We start from the raw sequence: 27,286 nt of genomic DNA, 5'->3' as shown, positions 1-27,286 counted from the left end.
AGGAAGTCAAATGAGAGTGTTAACTGAGGACTGGGTTAGTCAACACTGCTGCTCTTTTCTGGTGCGCTTTATGGAAGTGTAAGGCAATCCCAGCTTACGGCAGGGTTTCGGTGTCACCGAGAGTTCCCGGAGCTCTGTGGCAGCCTCGCACTGAGTCCAGGCAAAGCGTAACAAGCAGCGCCTCAAGTTACCTAATCACATGGCGGCAACACCCCATCCCAAGGCCGCACGGGGCCTTGCCGTGGCGCTCCATCTGAGGAGCTCACGGGGCGTAAAGAAAACCCTTTCTGTATTTGGGCAACATTATTACCTGGGTTTGACCGAGAGAGGCACCGAGACGTGAAGTGACCTGCTTTAAGACCACACGGTAAGAAGGGGTTGGGCTGAGCGTGCGGCCCGGGCAGCTGAGTGGAGCTCCGTGGCTGGGAGATGACGCACAGAAAGCATCTTACACAGAGCCTGCCCTGGCCAGGCCCTGGGTGGACTTGCTGGGACACTGAACTCGATAACACAGGCCAAGGCAGATGAAATTTTAAAGCCTCAGCCTGAGGAACCATGTGCAGAGAACTGCCTTATCCTTGAGAAAGCAGAATGCAGGACACAGGATGCAGAGACGGAGCATCAGGACGCCAGAACACAGGTTAGCAGCTATTTCTTCAGCCCTTACCGGGTGCCCAGTGGCAGGCCTCATGGACTGACCCCCAGGCAAGACACTGCATCGCCCCTGCTCCTATATGACAACATTATTTTTATTAATAATCGTAAGTGCAGCAACAATGATAATGGTTAGAAAAGAAAAGTGGAGAGTCTTTTTCTGACCTTTCTGCAGATGGTTATGCCAATCAGAAAAATTTAAAAATACAGTAAATATTCTAGTACCGAACAAATGTAATGGATTAGTACCTATAATTACATTAATTACATTTTAGTTACATGAATATACTTTTTGGAAAACAGGAAAAACACATAGCATTTCCATACTGGTCTATTGCAAAAATGAGTAGTAACATTATAGTTTCTGGTTTTGATGTGTAAATGCTTTTTTGTTTTTTAAGATTTTTCTTTTTGACGTGGACCATATTTAAAGTCTTTATTGAATTCGTTACAGTATTGTTTCTGTTTTGTGTTTTAGTTTTTTGGCCGCAAGGCATGTGGGATCTTAGTTCCCCAACCAGGGATCGAACCCATGCTCCCTGCATTGGAAGCATGGAGTCTTAACCACTGGACCACCAGGGAAGTCCCTGTAAATTCTTTAATTTGTCCATGCACTTGAAAAATTGATCTTCAAGTTTTCATGCTTGGTGGACAGGATGGACAGATTCATCCATCTACCTTTACTCCTGGTTAATCAGAGAACACTGTTTATTAATTTTAATTTTGAAAAGTGTCTTTCCCATAAATCAAGAGATATAGAGTTATGAAAACTCTTAAAATACATATGGCAAAGAGTCACGAAAATTCAATTTTACCATAAATTCTAGAAATTGCAATACTGTCCATATCTTTGTTTCTCCAAGATCCATTCTACTGTCTATCAAATGCCTCCAGACTTGAACATTTTAAAACACAAATAAAAACTCCAAGTTTGACAGAAGAGGTTGGCAGAACTGACGTGACTCAAGTTTCATATAAAGGCACACAGGAAGAAACAATCACAGGATAAATATAGAGAAATAAAGAAAATTCAGAGCAAGGGGAAGAAAGAAATAAGAAGGGGAAGTCCAGCCAGGGAGGAAAAGTCACATTCAGTGTCAGTGCATTGATGTAGTTGCTAGCATTGAACCGTAAATTTCACTCTACACTCTGGGCTTCCTGGCAGCCAAAGAGAAACGGGGATGTAGCTGGTCATGGCACTCACATCCACAGAAAAGAAACCGCTGTGGGAGAGTCTTAAGAACAGCTCCTTGGGAACCTGTGCAGAAGATCCCATGCAGGGGCCAGCCAAGTCTACTGAGGGAGGTAAAGAGTTCCAGGACAATCTGATTCTACTTCTGTTTCCCTCCTATACTGGTTTCAGACCAGGAAAGGATGAACTTGGGAAAGAGGTAGCAGGGGCCCCAGAGGCCCTGTGAACAAACATTAGAAAGTGAGTAACCAAGAAAGATGAATTCTATTAAGACATTAGAAAATTTGTGTTTAGCACATTTTAAAACTGAGGTTAGATAAATGGCAATGCTTAATCCAAAGGACTAGATCAATAATAATGAGGAAGGTCAAGGAGAGCAGCAAGGATGGCTTAACGTTGCCTTTGAACTCCGCGTTTCCCCTCCCCCAGCCGCTCCACCTGCCAGGAGGCAGCTTCAGCTCTGGGTCTGGGCGCGCAGGGACCTGCACCCAAATCCTGCCTCTAGGGCATCTTCCCTGGTGGTAACGGCAGGCTGACTTGTCACAGAATACCCTCCTGCCGAAAACACTGGCAAACATCGACAAGATGTATTTTTTCAATCTAGTTGAAGCCATCAAAAAATCACCAGGGCAGTGAGAAACTAAGGAGCTAAAAATCTCAGAAAGAAAGCATGAGCTGAGAGAGGAGTCCCAGCTGCTTTTCTCCTCAGCATTTGTCAGTTCCCAAGCAGTGGCTGAGAAGTTGAGCAGAGCTTCTAGGAGTCTATGGGGCTGGGGTCACAAAAAAGGAATTCAGGGTCCAGCAAGGGGGGAGGGCCAAGTGAAATATCTCAGACTTTCAGTTGAAAGTCCCCAAGAAAGCATGATCCAGAAAGAGGTCAGCCTGCAGAAAGTCCGAATCTTCTTTAAAGAGCTCAGTCCTTGATTAGATCAACGGGATGTACAACAAAGCAATACATTTCTAAATAACCCATGAATCAACGTAGAAATCACGATGGAAATTAGAAAATATTTTAATGAAAAGATAATACAGTAAGTCCCCTACATACGAACCTTCAAGTTGCTAACTTTCAAAGATGTGAACATGCCCCAGTGTGCCAGCTGTTGTACTGTACTACTGTACCTTTCAAGGTACTGTACTATAAGATTACAAATGTTTTCTTTATTTTTTGTGTTTGTTTGTTTGTTATGTATTATTTGTGTGAAAAGTATTATAAATCTATTACAGTACAGTACCATATAGCCGATTGTGTTAGTTGGGTACCTAGGCTAACTTTGTTGGACTTATGAACATGCTCTCAGAATGGAACTCGTTCATATGTAGGGGACTTACTGTAAAACTAAAACATCAAAACTTATGGGATGCACCCAAAGCACACTTAAGAGAAATTTGTAGCCTTAAATGCATCACTGGAGAAAATGAAAGTTTGAAGAAACAATGAATCAAGTTCCTATCTTAAGATTTTACTAAAAGAACAACAAATTAAACCCTAAGATAATACAAGGATGGAAATAGTCAACAGCAGGAATGAATGAAGTAGAAAACACTAATGCAACAAAGAAAAACAACAAAGCCAAAAATTGTCTTTTAAAAAGACTAACGAAATTGATAAGCTCCTGACAAGACTAATTTCTTTAAAAAAGGATGAGGAACAAATAATCAATATCAGGAATGAAAAAGAAGACATCACACTATAGCCTACAGCTATTAAATAAGAGGCTGTTCTGAACCAATTTATAGTCTTATATCTTTTAAATAAATGAAATCCATAATAACAAAATCTTTCTACAAAGAAAACTCCAGGACCAGATGGCTTCACCAGTGAATTCTTCCAAATACTTATGGACAAAATGACATTCATCTTACACAAACTCTTTCAAAGAATAGAAAACAAGTGACCTCTCAACTCATTTTTGAGAGCAATATCAAAGACTTAATATCAAAGTCTGACTGGGAAAGAAAATGACAGGTCATTTCTTTCTCCTGAACATGAATGCTAATACTAAACAAAATATTATCAAATTGGCTTTAACAGTGTATGAAAAAGATAATACATCACAACCAAGATAGGTTTTATTTCAGGAATGCAAGATTGTCTCAATGTTCAAAAATCAATTAATATAATTTACTATAGTAACAGAATAAGGAAGAAAATCATTGATCAACTCAATAGATTCTGAAAAAATCATTTGCTAAAATTAATCTCAGTGACAATAAAAGGAAACAAGAACTCTCTTAAGAAACTAGGAATAGAAAGGTGATAACTTAATAAGATGGAGAAGCTACAAAAATATCTCTAGTAAATATCATACTTAATGTTCAAATATTGATACCTTTTCCCAGTATTGAGAACAAAAGAAGGAGGATCCCTGTCTTCATTTCTATTCATTATTGAACTGGGGGTCCTAGCCTTTGCAATAAAGCAAGGCAAAGAAATAAAATTTTAAGAATTGGAAAGAAAAAAAATAAAATTGACATCATTTATAGACTACATGATTACATACGTAGAAAATAAAAAATAGTTTGTAGAAAAACTGTCAGAATTAATAAGTAAATAAAACAAAGTTGTTCAATAAAAGAAGTCAACCTTGCTTGATTTACTTATTAATTCTGACAGTTTTTCCACAAACTGTTGTGTATTTCCTACATATGTATTCATGTAGTCCCTATTTTTATACAACAGAAACAAAAAGCAGACTCTAAAAAAGAAAACATCAATAAATTAGACTACATTAAAATTTGGATCTTCTTTTCATCAAAAAAATTAAGAGTGAGAAGGGCAGCCACAGAGAACAAGATAATTGTAATTCATATGACTGACAAAGAACTCATATCCAGAAAACACAAAAAACTCCTACGTATCACCAAGAAAGACACACAACCCAATAGAAAAATGGGGAAAAGACCCAAACAGGCCAGTAATGACCAATAACATTTGAAAATGTATTCAATTATATTAGTCATCAGGGATGCACTCATCAGAATGGCAAAAATAAAAAGACCAACAATATCAAGTGTTGGTGAGAATGCAGATCCCCCCACCCCCCCGCCAAAAAAATCTCATAGCTGTTAGGGGTTGGCCAAAAAGTTCGTTCAGGTTTTCCTGGAAAGATGTTAGGGAAAAACTCAAATGAACTTTTTGGCCAACCCAATATTTGTTAGGAGTACGAACTGGTACAGCCACGTTGCAAAACTATCAGGATCTACTAAAGCTGACCATATGCGCACACACACACTATGACCCAGCAATTCCATTCCTTGGTCTACACCACACAGAAATGTATACACCAACATACGTATACAAGAATGTTCCAAGCAGCCTTATTTGTAATAGGCCCAAATTAAAATCTACCCAATGACCAGCAGCAGATGAATGTATAAATAAATCGTGGTAGATGTATACTAAGGAAATTTTTACGGCATTAAAAATGAGAAAACGACTTGCATCCTTAACAACATTAGATCAACTTTACAGACATAATACTGAGCTGGGGGTGGGGGAAGCCAGATAAAAAGAATGCATGATGTACAATTCCATTTTTACAAAATCAATAGACACGCAGTCTAATCTTTGGTGACCAAAATGGTTGCCATCGGGGAAGAGGTGGCTATTGGAGAAGGCGTGGAGGGATTTCTCCGATGCTGGTAATATTCTAACTCCTGTGTTGGATGATGGTTACACAGGTGGGTTCACATTTGTGATAATCCATTAAGTAGCACACTACAGCTTTCTTTATGTCCATTCTACTTCAATCTTAAAAAGTTTATTTACTAGCTAGCTGTGTGACAGTGGCAAGTTACTTAACTATGCTGAGTTTGTCCTCATCTATAAAATGGGTATAATAACAACCACCTCAAAGGATTGCTCTGAGATACAAATGAAATAATGTATGTGAAAAGGACAGCAGAGACGGACTTCCCTGGTGGCGCAGTGGTAAAGAATCCACCTGCCAATGCAGGGGACACGGGTTCGAGCCCTGGTCCGGGAAGATCTCACATGCCACGGAGCAACTAAGCGAGTCACAGCTACTGAGCCTGCAAGCCACAACTACTGAAGCCCGCGTGCCTAGAGCCCATGCTCCGCAGCAAGAAGAGCCACTGCAATGAGAAGCCCATGCACCGCAACGAAGAGTAGCCCCCGCTCTCCGCGACTAGAGAGAGCCTGCGCGCAGCAACTGACCCAGCCAAAAATAAATAAACAGACAGCCAAAAATAAATAAATAAATTTACAAAGGAAAAAAAAAAGAAAGCAGAGGATGGCTGAATAAATGGTAGCTGCTTTGTTCTCACTCTAAAGGATTTCAGCTATTTCACTGTTTACTTCTGGGATTATCTGGGCTTGGCTGCTTGCAGAAGCAGCCAGTCCCCTTCTTGGGCACACTGTTCAGCAGCAAACCTGGGAATTTTCGAAGTTAGTGGTCCTCACACCTACAGAGGGATTAGCTGCTGGGGCATGTGGTCAGGATGAGGACACAGACGCAGCTTCTGTCATCCCAGACAAGCTCATGCCTCTGACTTCCCCACAGGAGACCCAGAGGCAGGTCCCCAGGAGGACCCAAGACAGGGAAATGTAGTCATTTGATCCAGAGGAGGTCGGTAGAGCTGGGACTTTAATGAAAAAGGGATGCAGGGCAGGCAGCAGCCCTTGCAGACTGTCAGTCCCCGAGCAGGGAGAGTCCAAGGGAAACCCTACCTGAGACTCCGGGTGACGGGGGAATGGCTCACTGGGGCACCTGGATAATAATGTGGGTGCTGTGATGGCCTGGAGCACACAGACCACCCATCCTGCTTATGAAGAGGGATCTGCAGACTCGGCTGCTTTCTGGAAGTCATCGTGCAATATGGACTACAGCTGCTTTTTGTCAATTCCCATTTTCTAAAAGGCTTGGTTGTGGTTTGTGCCTTTTGGGGGCAGACCCCCACCCCCTCTGAGACCTGGCTTTGTCAAGTTGCTTCTTCACTTTGAGAGGCGACACCTTCAAACCCAGAGTTTACCTAAATCTTTCCTGATTAGAAAAAAAATAGCTGGGGGTCTGGCTAAAAATGCCGATTCCTTGGCCTCAACCCAGATCCACTGAGTAAAATCTTTAAGGAGAGGGGCCTAGGAATCTATGGCTGTAAAAAGAACCCCAAGGGATTCTGATGGTCATTCAAATTGGGAAAACCATCCTTCAACCTGGTAGCGTCTCTGGTAACTCTTCCCACTTGGGATAAGCCCCTGCTTTTTTACCCAAGTTTCTCTTTTTCTATGGGATAAGCTCTCCTGATGGTAGTTCCAAGCTCTGTCCACCCCAAGTTATCAAGCCTCTACTTTGTTCAGGCCCAGAGCCTGGAAATTTGTAGCCGTGGGCCCTACCTGCCTGCCCATGATGCTGAGACAATGTCCTCTACCGCAGCTTCATACCCCTACCTGGGGGAAATCCAGCTAAATGATATATTATGCAATTCAAACTAAAATGCATTTTTGGGAGAATTTTGGAATGATTGGTAACACCATGAGGTAACTCAAAGGCACCCTGCAAAATCACTGCACACTTCCATAGTAGTATCTTGAGAGTTATAAACTAAAATAACATTACCTGCCAGGTAAGAGTACTTTTCCTAATCAGTATTTCTCAATAATTACTTGTGCAGGAGCTACTGCTCAGAACTAAGAGTTAGAATATCTGATGTGGTACCTATGTACACAATAGAATACTACTCAGCCATAAAAAAGAACGAAATAATGCCATTTGCAACAACATGGATGGACCTAGAGATCATCATACTAAGTGAACTACGTCAGACCGAGAAAGACGAACATCATATGATATCACTTATACGTGGAATCTAAAAAAAAAAAATGATACAAATAAACTTATTTACAAAACAGAAACAGACTCACAGACATAGAACACAAACTTATGGTTACCAAAGGGGGAAGGAGGAAGAGGGATAAATTAGGTAAATTAGGAGTTTGGGATAAACATATACACAATACTATATATAAAATAGATAAACAAGGTTCTACTGTATAACACAGGGAACTATATGCAATACCCTGCAATAAACCATAATGGAAGAGAATATGAAAGAGAATACATATATATAAAATTGAATCACTTTGCTGTACACCAGAAACTAAAACAACATTGTAAATCAACTATATTTCAATTTAAGAAAAGAATTAGAATATGCGTCTTAGTCTAAGTTCTGATATCAATGAGCCAGGGGAGATGGCTCTATCTAATTGGGTTTCTTCGTCTTTTGTATGCAAAGGTGAGAAGGGTTTACCTGCTTTCCAGAGTTCTTGTCATCAACTGGGGCCAGAGAAAGGGCCCAGCACATAGATGACAAAGGTTTCATTGAACGAAGGAAAAAATGAACGAATAAGTGAGTGAGTGAATAAATGGTGCTACACTTAGTTATTTATTAAGAATAACTAAGAACAAATGTTAGATCTTTGAAAAAAATAAATCCCATAAGGTATGAGGCTGAGGTTCTCTGAAGTGGTGCCTAATTTGGAGATGGAGTCCTGCCGGGAGAATGTTCTTCTCTGCCGGTGTCTGTGCTGACCCTCTGTGCAAGCTGCTGGCTGCCCGAAAAGACACGTTGGCGATCTCCACTTGGGTTTCTACTTCTTTTGTCTCTCAGCACATTGTTGCATCGGGACTGCCAGGGACCAGAATTTGGTGACAGCTTTCAGGTTTGGTTTGCCAATGACAACGTCTGGCTGAGTGTGGGGCTTCCGTGGTGTAGCTGGCCCATGGCCTTGAATTTCTTCCGGATTCAGTGGGCCCGCTGCATTACCCAAATGGCCTCTTGCAAATGGTGTCTCAGAAATGAGAATGCACGCATGTGTGAGTGTGTAAATGTGCACGCATGTGCACATAGAGAAGACAGTCCTTGAACACCCAACCTCTCAGATGCCTGGCCTTGAAAATGATATTAGAGCATCTTCATCACCATCTGCAAACATGCCTTGTCATTATTTGCAAAGCACCGTTCTACAGGATAATGAGATATGGTACCGTCCATAAGTTTACAGTCTAAGTTAGATAAAATGTATATACATGGTTAATCAACCCTATCCAATTAATATCCATCAGGTTTCTAGGTTGCATGCCTCAGAAACCAACTCTGGATAACTTAAGCAGAAAATGGAACTGTTGGGGAGGTTAAAGGAGCAGGCTTAGTAAATGGTCTTCAACCAAGGGATCCAGGAAGGAGAGACAAACTTATGCCATCAATGGACACAGCTGTGATTACTGGGCTGTTCCCCACCACGCTGGCCACTCTCAGTTCTAATCTCATCATCTTTGCATTGTTAGCTTATTCACTGAATAAATAATCTAGGAGGAGGCTGGCACTGTTCTAGAACAGCAGATTCAGGCATGAACCCAAAAGACAAAACCGTCTGCCTTCACGGAGCTGGCATCCTAGTGGGGTCATCTCGCACTCACTCAGGTTGGGCCAAGCTCAGTCCTACGCTTTTGCCCAGGCTGCTCTGTGCCCCACAGTGAATTCCTTCAAGGAAGAGGATGTAGATACTGGGCAGTTTAAAAATGACAGTTTTGGGGACTTCCCTGGTGGTGCAATGGATAAGATCCCGCCTGCCAATGCAGGGGACACGGGTTCGAGCCCTGGTCCGGGAAGATCCCACATGCCGTGGAGCAACTAAGCCCGTGTGCCACAACTACTGAGCCTGTGCTCTAGAGTCCGCGAGCCACAACTACTGAAGCCCGCGCGCCTAGAGCCCGTGCTCCGCAACAAGAGAAGCCACCGCAACGAGGGGCACGTGCATCACAGTGAACAGTAGCCCCCGCTCACCGCAACTAGGGAAAGCTCGCACGCAGTGACAAAGACACAACGCAGCCAAAAATGAATAAATAAATACATCTATTTTTTAAAAAATAAATTAAAATGACAGTTTCCTACTACAACATAAGTTCCAATCAAAGTCTAAACAATGAATGGAGAGATGTTCAGAGGAGGTCAAACTCTCTTCTGGGTGGGGAAGAGAATGTGCCTTGGAGAAATTAATCACTTGGGGGGGAGCAGTGTGTCTAAGGGCCCAATTGGGAAAGTGTGCTCTCAGCTCACTGGATTAGAAGAATTTCACAGAATGAGACTTTGTTCAGAAAGACCTAGAACAAAAATCCCATCCTTGAAGGACTGGGAAGGAGAGTGTTTTGCCAGCAGGGCCTTGAGATCATGAAGTTGAAAGAGCAATTTTAAGTAGATGCAAAGGAACTGTCCAATTGCTTCCTCCCCCCAGCCCAAAAGTAGCCAGCATAAGCCCCTGTTGGATGCAGAGGCCACATTGGGGCCAAATGACCACCACGGTAGTGACAGTGCCTGTGGAGGTTCTGGACTCTGAGAGCAGAAATTAGTCTGCAAAAGAATTCCTCGCCCTTCAACAGAGAGGGACATAATGCCATCAGAAAAAGAGAGGCAGAGCCCCAAAATTTAAGTACATCTTTGTGTCAATTTGTTCTTCTTGCAAAATGGAGATACTAGACCCTTCCTTGCCAAAATCAAATGGATGTTGATGATAAACTGAGAGTGATATAGTGAAAGGGATACAGGATATGAGACGCCATGGGAGCTGGTCTTACATCCAAGATTTACGAGCTGTGTGACCTTGGGCAAGTCACTCTGTTTTGCTGAATCTGTTTGCACATCAACAATATAAGCACAGTAATTCTTGACAGGTGTGTAAAGGATAAACAAATAAGATAATGTATGTGAAAGTCTTTTAGAAGTTACAAAGCGCACCCCCAGTATAAGGAGCTGTAAGTATTATCCTTTAATAAATACCTGTGGCTGTTATCAGTAAACTACCATGAAGAGTTTTGAAGATGTTTATTAAATAACTGATCCCCACTGTTCCTTCCCCTGCATTACACTTAGGCTGCCGGCCTGCCCGGCAAAGCACCTGCTCGCCTCCAAAATGAGCCAGTGGCCAGAGGCACTGGAACCCTTTGAGCCACATGCTCCCCACGCGGGCATGGGAGTGATAAATCTTGTGTATTGACCCAGGAAGAAGCCTCGACAACAAAGCCCAATTTATTATCTTAATAAATCACAAATTGTTCCTGCAGCAACTTCCTAAGACTGTGCAAAACATCACAGACTCTAGGAAGAAAAAAGGAGAGCCTGGCCGGACGGGAGCTGAGCTGGGCCCATCAGGCCCAGGCAAAGTTAGAGTGCGCCCAGCCGACCCCATGAAACAGTCCCTATGAAAGGCAGACGTTTGGTAGGAGTGGGCTGTTTTCCCCCCATAATTTACAAGCCGTCCATGCCTGCTACTAACATATAGACGCTTGCCTCCCCAGACTGGCTCAGTGGGTTAGAGAAGGTGTTTCAGGGTGTTTGGGTACCAGTGCACCATGGTGGCTTAATTTTTTAACATCAGCCATTCTCCTGCACTTCTGCAAAGTACTGCCTGTACAGTCCATATTTAATGTCTAAATGAAAGCGAACTAAAATTTATTTTGTTTGGGGAATTCCACAGCTCCCTCTTGAGATAAGTGGAAACACCCTGGGGTGATATAAAATTGAGGTTGGGAATTGCTGTGTTGGAGTGCCATGTGAATGAGGTGAAGGTCAGGGGTTCAATCCCCATGTGAAGGGAGCAGTTAATTTCACTCCAACTCATGGCCTCAGATTCCACCCTTAACCCTGGCCATCTGCCTCAAAGATGAGCCACTGGTCCCCAGCAGGACGGAATGAGATAGAAGGGCCAGATCCATGCAAATCCATCAACCCTGTAGAAAGACAGCCCAAAGCCTGACCCACGCGTAATGTGCCAGGATCTTTAATTTTGCAGATGACAGCACTATTACATTATTACTTTATGTTAGAGTGTAAACACACGAAAATATGGAAGGGTCCCATGAATGAGATGTCATGGGGCCCATGATGTCTGAGGCATGACTCTTCGTTCCCAAGAGTTTAGCTAACTTGCTAGGGAGACAGCTTAATAGATGTGATGTATGTAGGATGGTCACACAGTCGATTTTTGTTTATCCTTAAGAGGGGGAGAAGAGGTGTGGACACCTACAGACAAAAGGTAATACAAATATCACTCATCTTTAGTTTGGAACAGACGATACAATTTAGGGACAACAGATTGCCCTTCTCAATTACGCTTTCCTTTAGCTAATAGTAATATTACTTTGCATTCACTGGACATGCAAGAAAAAAGAGCCCAAATGCTCAGCTGGATGAGGAAAGGGCATTTATCCCAGAGAAATGAAAACTTATCTTCACGCAAAAACCTGTACTTGAATGTTTATAGCAGCTTCATTTGTAATCATCCCAGACTGGAAACGTCCAGACGTCAAGGTGACTGGTTTAACAGACTGTGGTCCGTCTGCATCATGGCATACTGCTCAGCAGTAAAAAGGAAAAACTATCTTTTTATATATATTTTACTGAAGTATAGTTGGTTTACAGTGCTGTGCTCATTTCTGCTGCACAGCAAAGTGACTCAGTTATACATATATATATTCTTTTTCATACTCTTTCCCATTATGGTTTATCACGGGATATTGAATATAGTCCCCTGTGTTATACAGCAGGACCTTATTGTTTATCCATCCTATATATGCTAGTTTGCATCTGCTAGTCCCAAACTCCCAATCAAAAGGAACAAACTGTTGATACATGGAGCAACTTGGTTGAATCTCCAGATAATTATGCTGAGTGAAAAAGTCAAGGTTACACGCCATATGGCTCACTTTTAATAAAATTCTTGAAATGACAAAATCATAGATGTGGAGGGCAGGTTAGCAGTTGTCGGGAGTTAAAGATGGGGGGTGGCTGGGTGTGAGTAAAAGGAGTATCGCTTATATGTGGAATCTAAAAGAAAAAATGATACAAAGGAACTTATACACAGAACAGAAATAGACCCACAGACATAGAAAACAAACCTGTGGTTACCAAAGGGGAAAGTAGGGGGAGGGATAAATTAGGAGTTCGGGATTAATAGATACACACTATTCTACATAAAATAGATAAACAGCAAGGACCTACTGTACAACACAGGGAACTCTGCTCAGTATTTTGTAATAACCTATATGGGAAAAGAATCTGAAAAAGAATGTGTATATATATATATATATAACTGAATCTCTTTACCATACACCTGAAACTAACACAACACTGTAAATCAACTATACTTCAATAAAAAAATTTTTTTAAAAATGGAAGTAGGGGGCTTCCCTGGTGGTGCAGTTGTTGAGAGTCCGCCTGCCGATGCAGGGGACATGGGTTCGTGCCCCGGTCTGGGAGGATCCCACATGCCGCGGAGCGGCTGGGCCTGTGAGCCATGGCCGCTGAGCCTGCGCTCCACAACAGGAGAGGCCACAACAGTGAGAGGCCCGCGTACCGCAAAAAAAAAAAAAAAAAAAAAAAAAGGTAAGTAGGTGTGGCTATAAAAGACCAACATGAGAGACATTCGTAGACGCTCATGATGGAAACATTCTGTCTTGACTGTCTCAGTGTCAACATCCTGGTTGTGATATTGTATGATAATTGTGTAGGTGTTACCAATAAGGGAAGCTGAGTACAAGGTACACAGATCTCTCTGTATTATTTCTTACAACGGCATATGAATCTACAATAATCTCAAAATGAAAAGTTTAATTAAAAAAAAAGTCACCCGTCATCTGTGTATGATGGAGGGCGGTGTTACGCACCTAGAGATTCAGGTCTGTTGGGAATATCACAGGCTGGCCTTACTCTCGTCCTTATTAACATGCCCCCTCTTGCATTCCTCAGATAGAAACAACATGTACCTAGGAGTAGGCGGGCTGGGCCAGGAACTGCACAGAAGGGTCAGGACTCCAGGTGACGGGATTGGCCAGCGTGGAGACTCCTGGCAGTGTGACAACCACGAGGGCGTGAATTTAGGGCAAGAAGCTGCACTGTGGTGCTGGGGGTCAGAGAGATCAGAGGACTGGATTAGGGGATGGTCCAGCAAACAAGGAGATCATCAAGAGTCTAAAAGTATTTTTCGCCAATAATAAGGGCTGGGGCCACATAACAAGGGTCGCGTTAAGGTCCTACTAGGCGAGAGAGACACTTGTGTGTCTCCTCCTTTGTTCAAGAAATATTTAGTGAGAAACTCCCAGAAGCCAGGCACCAAGGTAAGTGACCAGGACACAGACCTGGTCCCTGGAGCTCACTGTCTAACAGAGGAAACAGTAGCAAGGATGCTTGAAAGCACTTTGGAGGGAGATCCACTCCTGATAGGGCAAGGAAGTGACAGGGAAGCAAGATCTGACAGGTTAAGTGTGGGACTGGGGGGGCAGGATTCATGCAGAGGGGACAGGATCGCACGGCCCTGAGGTGAAAGCACTATCGCCACAGGCTGGGCTAGTCTGCAGAGGCTGAAGAGGTTACTCGTGGTTCCTCTAATCTGGGCATCGGGATACACGCCTGGTGCTCATGGGCTGGCCCAGTAGGAAGTAAAGGCTCACGGCAGGAAAATCCTGCAGAACGGGCCATCAGCGACCACACTCAATCAGCGGATCGAAAAGAACCTCAGGCCGAGAGAGGTTCTCAAACTCTGGATTGCTGTCCCCTGGGAAGGTCAGAGCTTTGAAAAATCTATAAGGCCCTAGTGGATGCTTTGATCCTCACAGCTCAAGGTGTACCTGGTGGGCCTCCTACCTCTGCTGGAACTCTCTGACTGCCAAACGGGCCTCCCGCATGGAGGAGGCATCATCTCTATGGAGCTGAGAGGTCATGTGGACCCCAGGGAGTGAGGAGTCACATGAGTCCTCAGCAGAAAGGAAGGTGACACCTTCTAGCTTGATTAGAGGTTCACACTCCCAAAGAGTCCTTCAGCGGGACGGGGGCTCTTCTCTGACTTTTCATTTCCTGGGGACGTTCCCTACTTGGCCTGTGAGAGAGGCCACTGTCGTCCAAGTGAGCAATGGGCCAAGAGCCTCCCAGTCTTTGGAAAGCAGAATTCAGGATGCTGGAATAGAACAATAACTCCTTCATACTTTCAACAACTATTTATTGAGCATATACTATATGCCAGGCCCTAGTGCCAGTCCCAGTGACCCAACAGTGAGCAAACCATGCTTTCTGTCCCCAGGGAACCTACAATCCACTGCGTCAGTCAAAGAGAAGGTAGGTTCATCAAACTCTCAAAATAATAGGGTTTAAATAAGCTAGAACCTCGTGCCTCTCTCACATATCTGTGTAAGTGTAAAGCAGTCCAGAGTTCTTATGCCAAGACACGGGCGCCTTCCATCTTGTGGCTTTGTCATCTCAAGGATGTTGCCCTCATCCATTTAGTCCAAGATGTTCACCACTAGGACGCATTCCAACAAGCAGGAAGGAAGTGGTGGGTAGAAGAATGAGAGGCACAAACCTCTCCCCTGAAAGGCCCAGAAGTTGCACACGCTGCTTTAGCACAAACTCTATTTACAGGAATTAATCCTATGACCCTATCATGATGCAAGGGATCCTAGGAAGTGGGGTCTTTAACTAGACAGCCGTGTGCCCAGCCCACTTTCAGTTATCGTGGAAGAAGGTGAGCGTGGATGTGGCGGGTAAGCAGTCATCTCGAATTAAGCAGGGAGGTGAGTAGCAACAGGACACACCTCTCCCGGAACAAAAGCAAATGAATGGTCCAAAGCTGGGCAGAAAAGGAAAAATCTACAAATGCACAGGACCTAAAGGGCAGTAGCAAAAAACAAAGGGAACACTGACGTTCACACAAAGCTTCGGAACACCTAGGAATGTTATCTGTATTTTTTTCGGAGGCAGGCATCACCCCACACGCTACTATAGGTGGGAAAGGGGTGAAGGGGGTGCAGCCTGAGGCAGATCTGATGAAGTGAGCTTCTCAAGGGTGGATGCTTTTGGTTCCAGAACTGTCCATCATGAAAAGGCATAAGAGGACTAATGGTGCTACCCGTTAGTGGTGCCAACCCGTTGCCTTGCCAACCATCCTGATGGCCACAGTGATGCTGGTGGTGACGGCAATGTTGATGCTCTGTTTCACTGGAGCAGCAGTGAATTACCTTAGCATCCTTGATGAAAGGACCAGTGAAGCACACACCTTAATTGGAGCTATGCTGGTAAGCAAGGGAGAAATTGACATTTGTGGGCATCCTAAGCCCTTCCTCTGTAGAATAGGAGCTGGACCAATAGCAAGTCTCCCAGGGGTGGACAAGTCCAGACTCGTAGGATGGACTCACCACCCCTCACCACCCATCACCCCTCCCCAGCGTGTTTCAGATTTATCGTGCTTTTCATAGTTTCACATAAAATGCACAAGAATAGTGGAGAATAGCTTCCAGTGATTGCACCCTACTACGTTCCAGGCACGGAGCTCAGCATTCAACAGCATTTACGTGGGTTTCCCACTTTACAAAATGCTTTTGCAATATATTAACTGGGTCCTTTCTCTGTGGAGTAAGTGTAGTGGGAATCAGTTATTCCCATTTAACAGATGAGCAAAATGTGGTCCATGATGTACCTAAGATCACGTGGCCAATCCGGAGCCAAGGCTGGCCCAGAATCCCTCCTCTCCGGTGGTCACTTCCACCGAACCCGCCCTTGTTCAGGCCACCTTATTTGGGGATTTCTCCTCCAGTACCACGCGCTGGGCTGTGCAGTGATGTTCTAATATAGGTCAAATCCCAGGGTAGGTAAACTCCACGCACTGTCTGTAAACCCTAAATTATAAAACAGAGGATTAGAGAGTCATGGTTTTCTTTAAAAAGGGGGGAGGTTTGCAAAAGTCTTCCTTGAAGGTCCTCTAGGGCAATTATGATATAACAGCCTCTGGAATAATTCCTTTTCCATTCCACTCTCAGGAAGGCACCTGCTTCGGGGCGGGAAGCCCGTCAGTTCAAGAACTTAAAGGGAGTCCTGCAGGGCCTGGGGAGCGCAGGGGTGGTTTAGGGGAAACCCAATGTTAAGTAACTAGACTGTGGGCTGGGGCTTGTGTTTTTTTTTTTTTTTTTCCCAGTTTTTAGCCTCCATCATCCGTCAAGTTCTGAGGGACCAAGCAGTGCACAGCATGTCGGGTCTACTGTGAGATTCAGCCCGCACGGAGCCAGGCTGAAACTCAGTCCTCATCTTACGTGACCTCCTGGCACCACGTGAGCCAGCTGATCACCCCTTCCTCCTGAAACAGCCCCTCTCCCTCTCCCCCCCCACCTCCTTCCTCACCTCCTCCTTCTCCTGGTTGCAACGCACCTGCAGGGTTTCCCTCCTGCCTTGAAGATCTCCTCCAGGGTCCTGACTGTAAATACCTTTCTTCCACTGATGATACCAAAGTCTTATCTCCAGCCCAGATCTCCCCCCTCAGCTCCAGACTCAGAGCTCCAACCGCCTTGACGTCTGACTAGCATCTCCAGCGTACCCTGTCCAAAAGAGAGCTCCTGATTTCCTCTCTCAGACCCGGGTTCCCCAATCACCCCAGCTCAGGGAACAGCAGCTTCATTCTCCCAGTTGCTCAGGACAGCTCTTTCTCTGACACCTTAGATCCCATCTGTCAGGAGGTCCCACTGGCTCCCTGTTCAGAATACCCAGAGCCTGACCCTGCTTCAGCCCCGATGCAAGCCACCATCCCCCTCCCCCGAGTTATTTCCACAGCCTCCTAATCAGCCTCCTTGCCTCCAGCCTCGTCCCCTCAGTGTGGCCTCAGTCCAGCGGCCAGAAGGACACTGCTAAAACCTAAACTGGATTGGGTCACCTCGCCGCTCCAAACCCCTGTGGCTCGCACCTCCCTCGGAGAAGAGCAAAATCCTCGGGACAGCCTCCAGGGCACACTGTGATCTGTTCCCCACACACCTACTACTGTCACTTCATCTCGTCTCCTCCTGATTCCCCAACCCTGCAGCACTGACCTTGCTATGCCTAGAACACACTGGGCACACTCGTGCTTTGGGGCCTTGGAATTCACTCTTCCCTCCAGCTGGGACCCTGCCCTCTCTGGTAGTTCTCCCCCATCCTTCAACAGTACCTACCCTGCAATGTCTTTATAAGGATTAGAAAGAGCACGGACAATAAATAAATCAATCAAAATCTTTAAAAAAAGAAAGCGCATGTGCAAAACTAAATAAATAAAAATTAAAAGAAAAAAGAGCACGGGCAAAAAATTAAAATTTAAAAACAGTGCATGTCCAAAAATAAATAAATAAATAAAAATTTAAAAAAGAAAGAGCATGTGTCAAAAACAAATTAATTAATTAAAAGTAAAAAAAAAGAGAGAGAGAGAAAGCGCATGTGCAGAAAGCCAGTGCAGGGCCTGGCATGGGGTAATTCGCTGCTATTATTATTGCTATTTCAGAGGAAAATCGGAAAATCTAACCCAGTAGATCTCCACACCCTGCTGACCTGGCTGACCTCCAGATAGGTCATCGGCGCTCCTCTACTCGCCGTGCCGTGGGAGGGGACGCAAGCTAGTGCGGAGTCCCCATCACCCCTCTGTTCAACAGCTTCACTGTAAGCCACCCACCGCGCGGTCAACAATATTTATGGATATTTGGGGTGTGGGAGGAGCTGGGGAATCCAAGGAAAAATAAGACCCTGGCCTCTCTCCTCACGGCACTCGTCGTCCTTCACAGGGGATGAGCGGGTAGACCACTGATGTCAGAGGGGGTGGTAAGTTCTAGGAAGTTCCGGGGTCCATCTGTTGCCTGCCCAGCACCTCCCGTTTCCTCCCATCCCACACCCTCACACACACATTACGCCCAAGTTTCCAGACAATCACAAGCAAGACTGAAACTGAGCCCTCGGCACATCCAGTTCTGCTAACTGTGTAGCAGCCGCAGTAACACAAACTCCCGAGGATTCCTGCTGAGGCCCGGAGGTGAGTATCTCCGCCTCAGCTTCGTCATACTGCAGTCTGGTACTGACGTAAGCTGGTCCACCACGGGATGCAGGGCAGTGAGGAGAGAGGCCACAGGGGCCTCTCTGGACCAGCCCAGGAACCGAAGGGAGCTTAAACAAAGGCCAGGGAAGCTCCTGCCTGGTGGTAGAGGAAGGTTTTTCGGGCTGATGAAGTCCAGGCTGGGGGTGGCGCCCAGCCCACATTCCTTAGCCTAGCTCCAAAGCAGACCCCCAGCCCTTTACCTCCCAGCTGCCGTTTGCCCTTAGGGCCAAGGTCTTCCCTCAAATGGGTGCCCCGGGGGGAATGATTCACCAGAAGGGTGCGGGAGGGCCTTCAGGAGGAGGGTGTTTGTCTCCCCTGTCAAAGCTTGAGCATGAACTGCTGTCTTGAGGCGGTAACCAGGAGCTAAATAACTCTGCCCTCTGCGCCCAAGCTCCGAGAGCCTTTGTTTGACTAAGGTGTTTTCTCCACGGTTGCTGAGCTGCCAGCCATTCCTACGAGATCCCATTTGATAAGGCAGGACTGGGAGGGTAGGCGAAGGGGAGCTCGGGGTTTCTGGTTGGCAGGTGGCAAGTGGCAGCCCGCAGAATCTTCTGGCACCCCAGGCCTCCTGCTGCCATGCTCGAGTAGCTTTGCTCCCAATGCAGGGTTCCAGGAGCACATCCAGAGAGCACGTGTCTGGCCTCACAGCAGAGGAAGGGGGTGAGCTCCCTGTGGTCAGCAGGGGCTGGCTTAACCTTGGAAGCTCTGCTGGGTGTTGCCTAAAATGGACAGTCTAGGTCCTGTGATCCCAGGCACCCAATTGCACTCAGGGCCAGTTCTGAGCCTGCCCGGGCTTGGCTCCCTTCTGAGCCAGGAAACACACCTCCAGGAAATGTTAGGTGTGGATGAGTTGTGTGGGGGCCCGAGGAGGAGCCCCGATCACTATCTTTCCCACAAATCTACCATCCACGCCGTGGGAAGAGCCTGGGTGTGAATGTAAATAGATGCTGCGCAGATCTTAGCAGCTGTTAAGATTGCATGAGTAGTGATTGCGCCTCTGAGACGCATCTGAAAAGATGGGGGTGATGATAGTGATGGGATGATGTTGTTTTGAGGATGGAGGGATGTTGTGTGTCCAGCTTCTCTTTTGTACTTTTTTTCTTTGGCTGCACGACATGTGGGATCTTGGTTCCCCGACGAGGGGTTGAAACGTGCCCCACCACCACCGTGGAAGCACGGAGTCCTAACCACCGGACCACCAGGAAAGTCCCTGTGTGTCCAGCTTCTAACCACATAGGAAACGCTCAAGAAACGGTAGCTGTTGGGCTTCCCTGGTGGCGCAGTGGTTGAGAGTCCACCTGCCGATGCAGGGGACGCAGGTTCGTGCCCCAGTCCGGGAGGATCCCACATGCCGCGGAGCGGCTGGGCCCATGAGCCATGGCCGCTGAGCCTGCGTGTCCAGAGCCTGTGCTCCGCAACAGGAGAGGCCACAGCAGTGAGAGGCCCGCGTACTGCAAAAAATTAAAAAATAAAAAAAAAATAAATGGTAGCTGCTGCCCTCCTTCCAGACCCCGACCCGCCCCCCCACCCCGTGTCCCCCTGAGGTGCTCGGGCAGAGTTTGCTGTGTCTCACTTCATGCTTCTACAATAACCCTCCAGGGTTCGTATTCTGTGCGTTTGCATTCACCTCTCCGGCACATCACTAATGCTTGGATGTAGGGATTCTGCCTTGTTTGGTGTCATCTCCCCAGCTCTGTCCCCTTCCCTGGTGCAGAGGTGCCCAATGAGAGTTCATCTACCCCTGGGCTCCAGCTCCACTTCAGAAAGTGCCTGCAGCTCCAACAGCCCAATCAGGGCCTGAGACCCAGGAAGGCGGTGGGGACGGGGCAGAGGTCCCTCCTCCCAACGTCGTCATCCTCACTTGGTTCCCGTCCCTGCAGAGTGCCGATGAGGCCACCGTACATCAGCCGCAGAGCAAATGTCACGTGGGGAGGCCAGGAAATGGATCAAGAGGCGCTCACTGCATCAGCCCCAGAATGAAGATGGAAATGTATCACCCCCTCGAGCTCGGAGCCAGGCTTAGCCTACTCCACCGTCCTTCCATGAACAAACAACAACCTCACAGCATTACAAAAATGATGGACACCAGGAGAGCTCCAATCAGGTCACCTCTTGGTGCAGAGAAAGTTTGTCTTTGAAACTGGAATCGAGAGATGGTATGTTCGGTCCTCATTTCAACTGTGCACCCAGGCGGCTTTGCCTGACCCCCAGGATCTAAGTTAGGTCCCCTCGCTCTCTCTGTCATCATTCCCCGGTGCTCTCTGTCATAGCTCTCACCACACAATCTATGTATACTTTATTTGTACAAGTATTTGTTTAATATCCACGTCATCCCTGTACTCACAGGTATAAAGGCAGTCATGTATCCCGGGTCTAGCATCCTACTGAGTATATAATATAATCAGCTCTCAATGTATTCATCCAACAAATAGTTCCTAAGTGTCTTCCACATGCAACATACTGTTCTAGATGTTAGTCAGTAGAAACAGCAGACAGATGGATAGCTTGTTAAATTAATACAAGACACTGAACTGGGCTATGTGCCTGTGGTAGTTTTCTATGGCTGCTGTTACAAATTACCACAAACCCAGTGGCTTAAAACAAGATAAATGTATTCATCAGAAGTGAAAAATCAGTCTCACGGGGCTAGGATGAGGGTGTCGGCAAGGCTGTTTCTTTCTGGGGTCTCTGTCTACACAGAGACAGAGGAAAGAATCTATCTCCTTGCTTCTCCCAGCTTCTGGAGGCCATCCACATTACCTGGCTCCTGGCCCCTTCCTCCATCTCCAAGGCCGGCAATGTATCATCCTCAGATCCCTCCATTTCTGACCTCTGCTCTTATGGTCACATCTCCTTCTCTGACTCTGGCCCACCTGCTTCCCTCTCATAAGGACCCTTGTGATGACGCCGGACCAACTCGGATAATCCAGGGTAATTTCCTCACTTCAAAATCTTTAACTTAATCACATCAGCAAATTCCCTTTCACCATGTAAAGGACCATTCAGAGGTTCCGGGGATTCATGGACATCTCTGAGGATCCATTATTTAGCCCGTCGTGGTAACCTAGGTAACACATATTTGGAAATCTTTGAATGAAGAAGTTTTCCTAAGTTTCAGCAATCTCTTACTGCAAACCTCGAGAGGTTTTTACAAGGTACACATTCTATACTGTGAAATCACATCTTACTCAAACTGGAGGTGATGTTTTCTCATCAGCTCCGAACGTCTGTGACATGTACGTGTGCTGTGACCACCTGCCTAGGAGCAAGGGGACCCCTTCTATGGTGGGTTGAATGTGTCCCCCACAAAAGATATGCCAATGTCCAAACCCCGGTACCTGGGAATGGGGCCCTATTTGGAAATAGGGTCTCTGCAGATGTAATCAAGGTAAGACAAGGTTCTACTGGATGGGATGGGCCCTAAACCCAATGACTTGTGTCCACATAAGGAGAGTGACATTTGCACACAGAGACAGAGGAAGGAAGGTCATGTGACAAAGAAGACAGAGATTGGAGTGACGCAGCTGCAAGCCACGTAATGCCCAGGACTGCCGGCCACCAGTGGAAACTGGAAGAGGCAAGGAAGTCTCCTCCCCGAGAGCTTATGGAAGAAGCACGGTCCTGTGACACACTGATTTCAGACTTCCAGCCTCTAGAAACGTGAGAGAATACAGTTCTGTTTTTTTAAGCCACCCAGTTTATGGTGTTTTGCTGCAGCAGCCCTAGGACACGAATACACCCCCTCTCCCAGCCCCGACCCCAGGGGCTCCCAGAAGGGCTACCCAAGGATGCTGGAGGAGCAGCTGCAAAGCATGCCCACATCCCACGCCTCCTTCCCAGGCTGGGGCCCATGTCTTCCCCGTCGCACACACTGGGCCACAAGGAAAGGCTTTGCCGTGGGTAATGAACCACTGATTCCCCTCCGCTCAGACAGCCTTCTCCAGAATCAAAGTCACCACTGTGAATTCATTTTTTCCCTTGTTTCTTGGAAAGCACCTCTCAGGACTATTTCAAGAAAAACAAATTGTGAGGTTTGCTTAGGATCTATTTAAAGGGAATCATCAGGGCAACTTCCAATAACAAACCAGAGGCCAGTCAGAGCTTTAGGACAAGACTGGAGCCACTGTGAGTGTGTGTGCGCTGCCGGCCAGGCTGGACCAAGGCTGCCACACACCCATTGCCTGGCACGCCCCTCGCTCACTGGCAGCTCGGTCGCTTCTTCCGAGCCCTCCGCCCAAATGGACACAAAACTGCACGGTCACCAAAAAAGAATTGCCAAGCAGTATTGCTGTAAGGTTTCCCACCTTGGAGAGTTTGACAGGAACATCTTGAAGCCATAGAGCTCCTTTCACCCAGAAATCCCAAACCACTTGGTTATAACTGGCTCTGTGTGTACAGAGCTTTTTTTGCCAGCCCTCCAGGGTGAGGTGAGTAGAAACTGTCCCCTGCCACCGCAAGAAGGGTACACTCCAGCTGAGACCTCAAGGAAATGAAGGAGCCATGGAAAGATTCAGAAAACAGTGTCCCTGGCAGCAGCAAGAGTGTGTGCAAAGGTCCTGAGGCAGCAGAAAGTTTGGCCAGTATTCAAGGAACTGAACACAGTGTGGCAGGAGTGGTGTGAGCATAGAGAAGTGGAGCAAGATGGGGCTGGAGAGGAGGGGCTGGGGCCAGGTCACGCAGCGCTTTACTCCAGGTCTGGATTTTACTCTAAGTACAAAGGGAGGCTGCTGAAGGGTTTTAATGATGGGGCTGGAAAGGGAGAGTAGATAGAGACAACTCAGGGGAGAGTGATGAGGCTCGGTGACTGGATGGGTGTGGGAAATGCAGACAAATGAGGACTCCAAGATGGCGCCCAAGCCATGAGCCCATGCCACGTGCAACATCTTTCAGATTCTCTAGATGCAAAATTATGCTCAATGACTTCAGACTCTGCACCTTCCAAAGCTGATGAAGAACTTCCTAGAATGTCCCCCAGCGTCCCTCCTCTGAGGTGGTACCAACACAGCTCTGTGGGCTGTAGGGGGACCACAAAGGGATGCGTGCACCCTCCACTCACCCAAGGTCGCTGGACCAACCCTCAGAGACAAACTCTCCATCCCCCATTCATTCCATGCCCTCCCCAGGCGCATCCTGAAAATGCCTCATTCCATTATCAGCACACCTAACATCATCCTCTACTCCAACCTGAGTTCTCTCTCTTCAAAGCCACAGAAGTGAAAGTCATGAAGAGGTCAAAAGAGGGAACTGGGAGGTGTCTGAACACTTCTAGGGAGCAAGGACTGAGCCTTTTCCTTCCTTTCTCGTTCTCAAACTTTTCTGCACATACCGGGAACATTGGCTGGTGATGCCGCAATATTGAGGCAACTTTGTTTATGTTCTTGGCACTTTATTTGGCTGAATGTGCCTTTTCAAAATCAAGATGTTCTGGGAATTTTTTTTTTCAATAAAAATATGAAAATATTCCAAAACAGAAAGGAGTACTGAGGGTAACCATACAAAAACAATTTAAGCTGAGAAAAATAACCCAGTCCCGCTGAGTCCCAAAGAGAACCTTGGTTTCCATGGGATGTGAACAAAGTACAGAGCTCCTAGCAGTGGGCGGGATGGGACGCTTGCTCTCAAACCAAATAAGCAAACATCCTCCCCGAACCCAGCATCCTTGTCCCACAAGCTGTGGTTCCAATTTGCATCCTGTTTTTGGCCCTCCCCAAAATACATCTCACAATCTTTTTTATTTTCATCTCCTCACCTTGAAAAGCACAGATTTGCAAGTGCGAGTATCTTAGCAGGGAGACAAATCCAGCAGGCATTCAAGACACTCAGGCGAGAAGAAGTGCATCTCATCGAAAAATTTCCATTGCCAGCACTTTTTTAAAATTCCCAAGATAAATGGGTTTTTACTTATAGGACTATGGGCTCCATTATTCTTCAAACACTTTGCTGCTTCCAAGGGGCCAAGAAAATTGGTCATGCACCCGGCCAGCTGATCCAACCTCAAAAATCTTAATGAAAAGGCCCTAATTTTCCCTCCCCTTTAATAAATGTGTCTTCTCTCCTTCCCAGCAGTATGTGGGGTGGGCAGGCAAGGTGCCCAGTTTATGCAAATGGGCAGAAACACCTGATTTACCAGGATTTTTCCCACTGCCTTCAATCTAGGGGTCCCTGCTCCAGAGGGCCTGGGAAGGGGAGCAGATGACTCATGGACCATGACTCCAGGGGACTCAAAAAAAAAAAAATCCACATTCTGATGTGGATTTTAATGTTTACATATATATATGTGTGAATGTACGGGGTTGGGGGAGGGTGTTAAAAGACCAGAATCTTAGAGACGGCTTGAAGGTGTCATGAAAGCTAATTCAGGTGGAAAACTTTCCCGGGAAAAAAAAAATTCCCCTGCTCTACAGATGCCTCTAATCTGTCTTTCAGAACCTGGAAGAGAGCAGCAAGGATTTGGACTGTGGCCTGGAGACACAATTTGCAGCTGTCTTTCCTGTACCCTGAGGCTGGTACAGCAGGTGCTGTGAAATCTGGCTGACAGGTCAACTTCAAGGTGATCCGTTCGCCGAGGCTTCTCTCTGTTCAACTAATCTCCCATCACACCTCTGGTGCCTGGTAAAGGTAAATAATTATGACTAAGTGCATAAAGTAGGGGGGTCTTTTCACACCTGTCATTATTACCTGGCAAGTCTCTGCGGAACCTGGGAGTTTCCCAGAGGGCTGGGGGCGGGGGGGGGGCATTTCGGCAGAGGATAAATCAGGGTGGGTCCTTCCAGGCAACATCTGGCTGGAGGAAACAAAATTCAAACAAACACTGGATGCCTGTTTTGTGGCATGGATGGAAGTCTCAGAGTCAAAGTTCTCAGGCCCCTAAGCTGTGATGAACCTGGCCGAGATGCTCACTTACATCTGTAAGTGTCTCAAAGTAAACAAAGTATCATTCCCTTCAAGCTGCACTGTCCCACAGAAATATCATGGGAGCCACAGGTGTCATTTTTAATTTCCAGTAGCCACGTTTAAAAAAAGAAACAGGTAAGAGTCACTGTAATAACTCAATTGACCAAAAATATTATTTTATCATTAGATATAAAAAATTTCAGCTAAATATAAACATTATTGGTGAGACCTTTTTTTTCCCACATGAAGTCTTCAAAGTCCATGGTCTGCTGCATATATGGCACGTTTCAAGTTTCCCATGTACCATATTAGACAGGGCAGTCTCTGAAGGTGACATTTCCACCTCATAACATTTTGACTTCCCATGAACATTTCACATAGAATAAATGAAATCGTGATACCTGACTTTTACTTGATTTAAAATGCTCGCATTCTTAATAAGATAAGAATTTCTAAACAATGAGCTCCAAGCGGGTCTGAAGGCCAGCCTTGGTTGGCACTTTCCTTCAAGCGCTAAGAACTGCAACCAAAGTGTTGTGACTTAGGCTAATCAGTTTTTGCCTCCTCAGAATGGAAAAATAAATACAGCCGGATTCTTGACTACTCCGCCCCTTAGGGCCGCTCACCAACCTCTGGGTTACACCCACACGTGTGTTCACGTGAGGTTTGCCAGGGACCCTGGGCACAGAGGCTGCCCTGGAGGAGAGCAGGGCCTAGTGACAGCCGAGCAGACTGAGAATACAGAGGCAGGGATGGCCGTGCAGCCGGCGGCCGCCCCAGCGAGAGGCCACCTGGGTAGGAGCCTCTAGGCCTGGATCCAGGACTATGGCTACAAGTTCTGCAGGAAGGCAGGAAGGAGGAGACAGGAAGGGTGCAGTAGGTACAGAGCCTGCAGCCACCCAGCTGTCAGGGAAATACAGGCTATTAGTTAAGCACGGAAGGAACCATCCACAGCGGGATGGTCGAGAGCAGTGCAGTCCAACCCCAGTATAATGCGGGTCTTATGTGTGGCATTTTTTAGTAACCACATTAACAGAGGTGACAAGAAACAGGTACAATTCACTTTAAAAACATATTTTATTTAACCCACTTTTTCCAAAATCTGATCACGTCGACATGTGTGATACGTTACGTTCTCTTGTCACATAAGTCCTCGAGATCCGGTGTGTGACTTAAAATCACAGCACATCTCAGTTAGGAGCAGCCCTGTTTCCACCGCTCCAGAGCTACACACGCCGGTGGCTACCATATATGGCTGCGCAGCTCTCTCGCTGTGGGTGTGTGTAGAAGGATGCATCGCTTCTGCTCTGCTCCGATTGAGTCCAAAAGAGAAGTCAGAGCAGCTGAGAGGGAGAGGGCTAGGGATGCACAGGGAGGTCAGGTCATCCAGCCCATTGGAGGGGTCAGCACGCCTCGCTGGGCGCTATAACCAGCGCGTGAATGAGAGGCACCGGCTCCTCTCACGCGTCCCCAAGGGTGTCTGTGCAAACAGCGTCAAGATGATACAAAGCACCGAGGAACGTTCGCTAAATTCTGCCAAGTGCCTGGACACCCGATCACAAGGGTGACCCAGAAAACAGCGAGTGCACCTGTGATGGGGGGCTTGGCGAGGAGCCCGGCGCGGAGGTCACTGCTGGAGGCGGGGAAGCCGGCGG

At 46.4% G+C, this 27,286-nt stretch overlaps 1 long non-coding RNA gene across 1 annotated transcript; it reads left to right on the top strand.

Moving 5' to 3' along the window:
• Positions 1–25,790, top strand: LOC137208561 (uncharacterized). The gene is made up of 3 exons (XR_010935663.1): positions 1–640; positions 20,618–20,893; positions 25,164–25,790. It is a non-coding gene; the product is annotated as an uncharacterized lncRNA (long non-coding RNA).
• Positions 25,791–27,286: the final 1,496 nt, after the last annotated feature.

This window comes from Pseudorca crassidens, chromosome 16 (genome assembly GCF_039906515.1).
Source record: "Pseudorca crassidens isolate mPseCra1 chromosome 16, mPseCra1.hap1, whole genome shotgun sequence".
In the NCBI taxonomy this organism is placed as follows: Eukaryota; Metazoa; Chordata; class Mammalia; order Artiodactyla; family Delphinidae; genus Pseudorca; species Pseudorca crassidens.
This window is presented reverse-complemented; position numbering and strand designations above follow the sequence as displayed.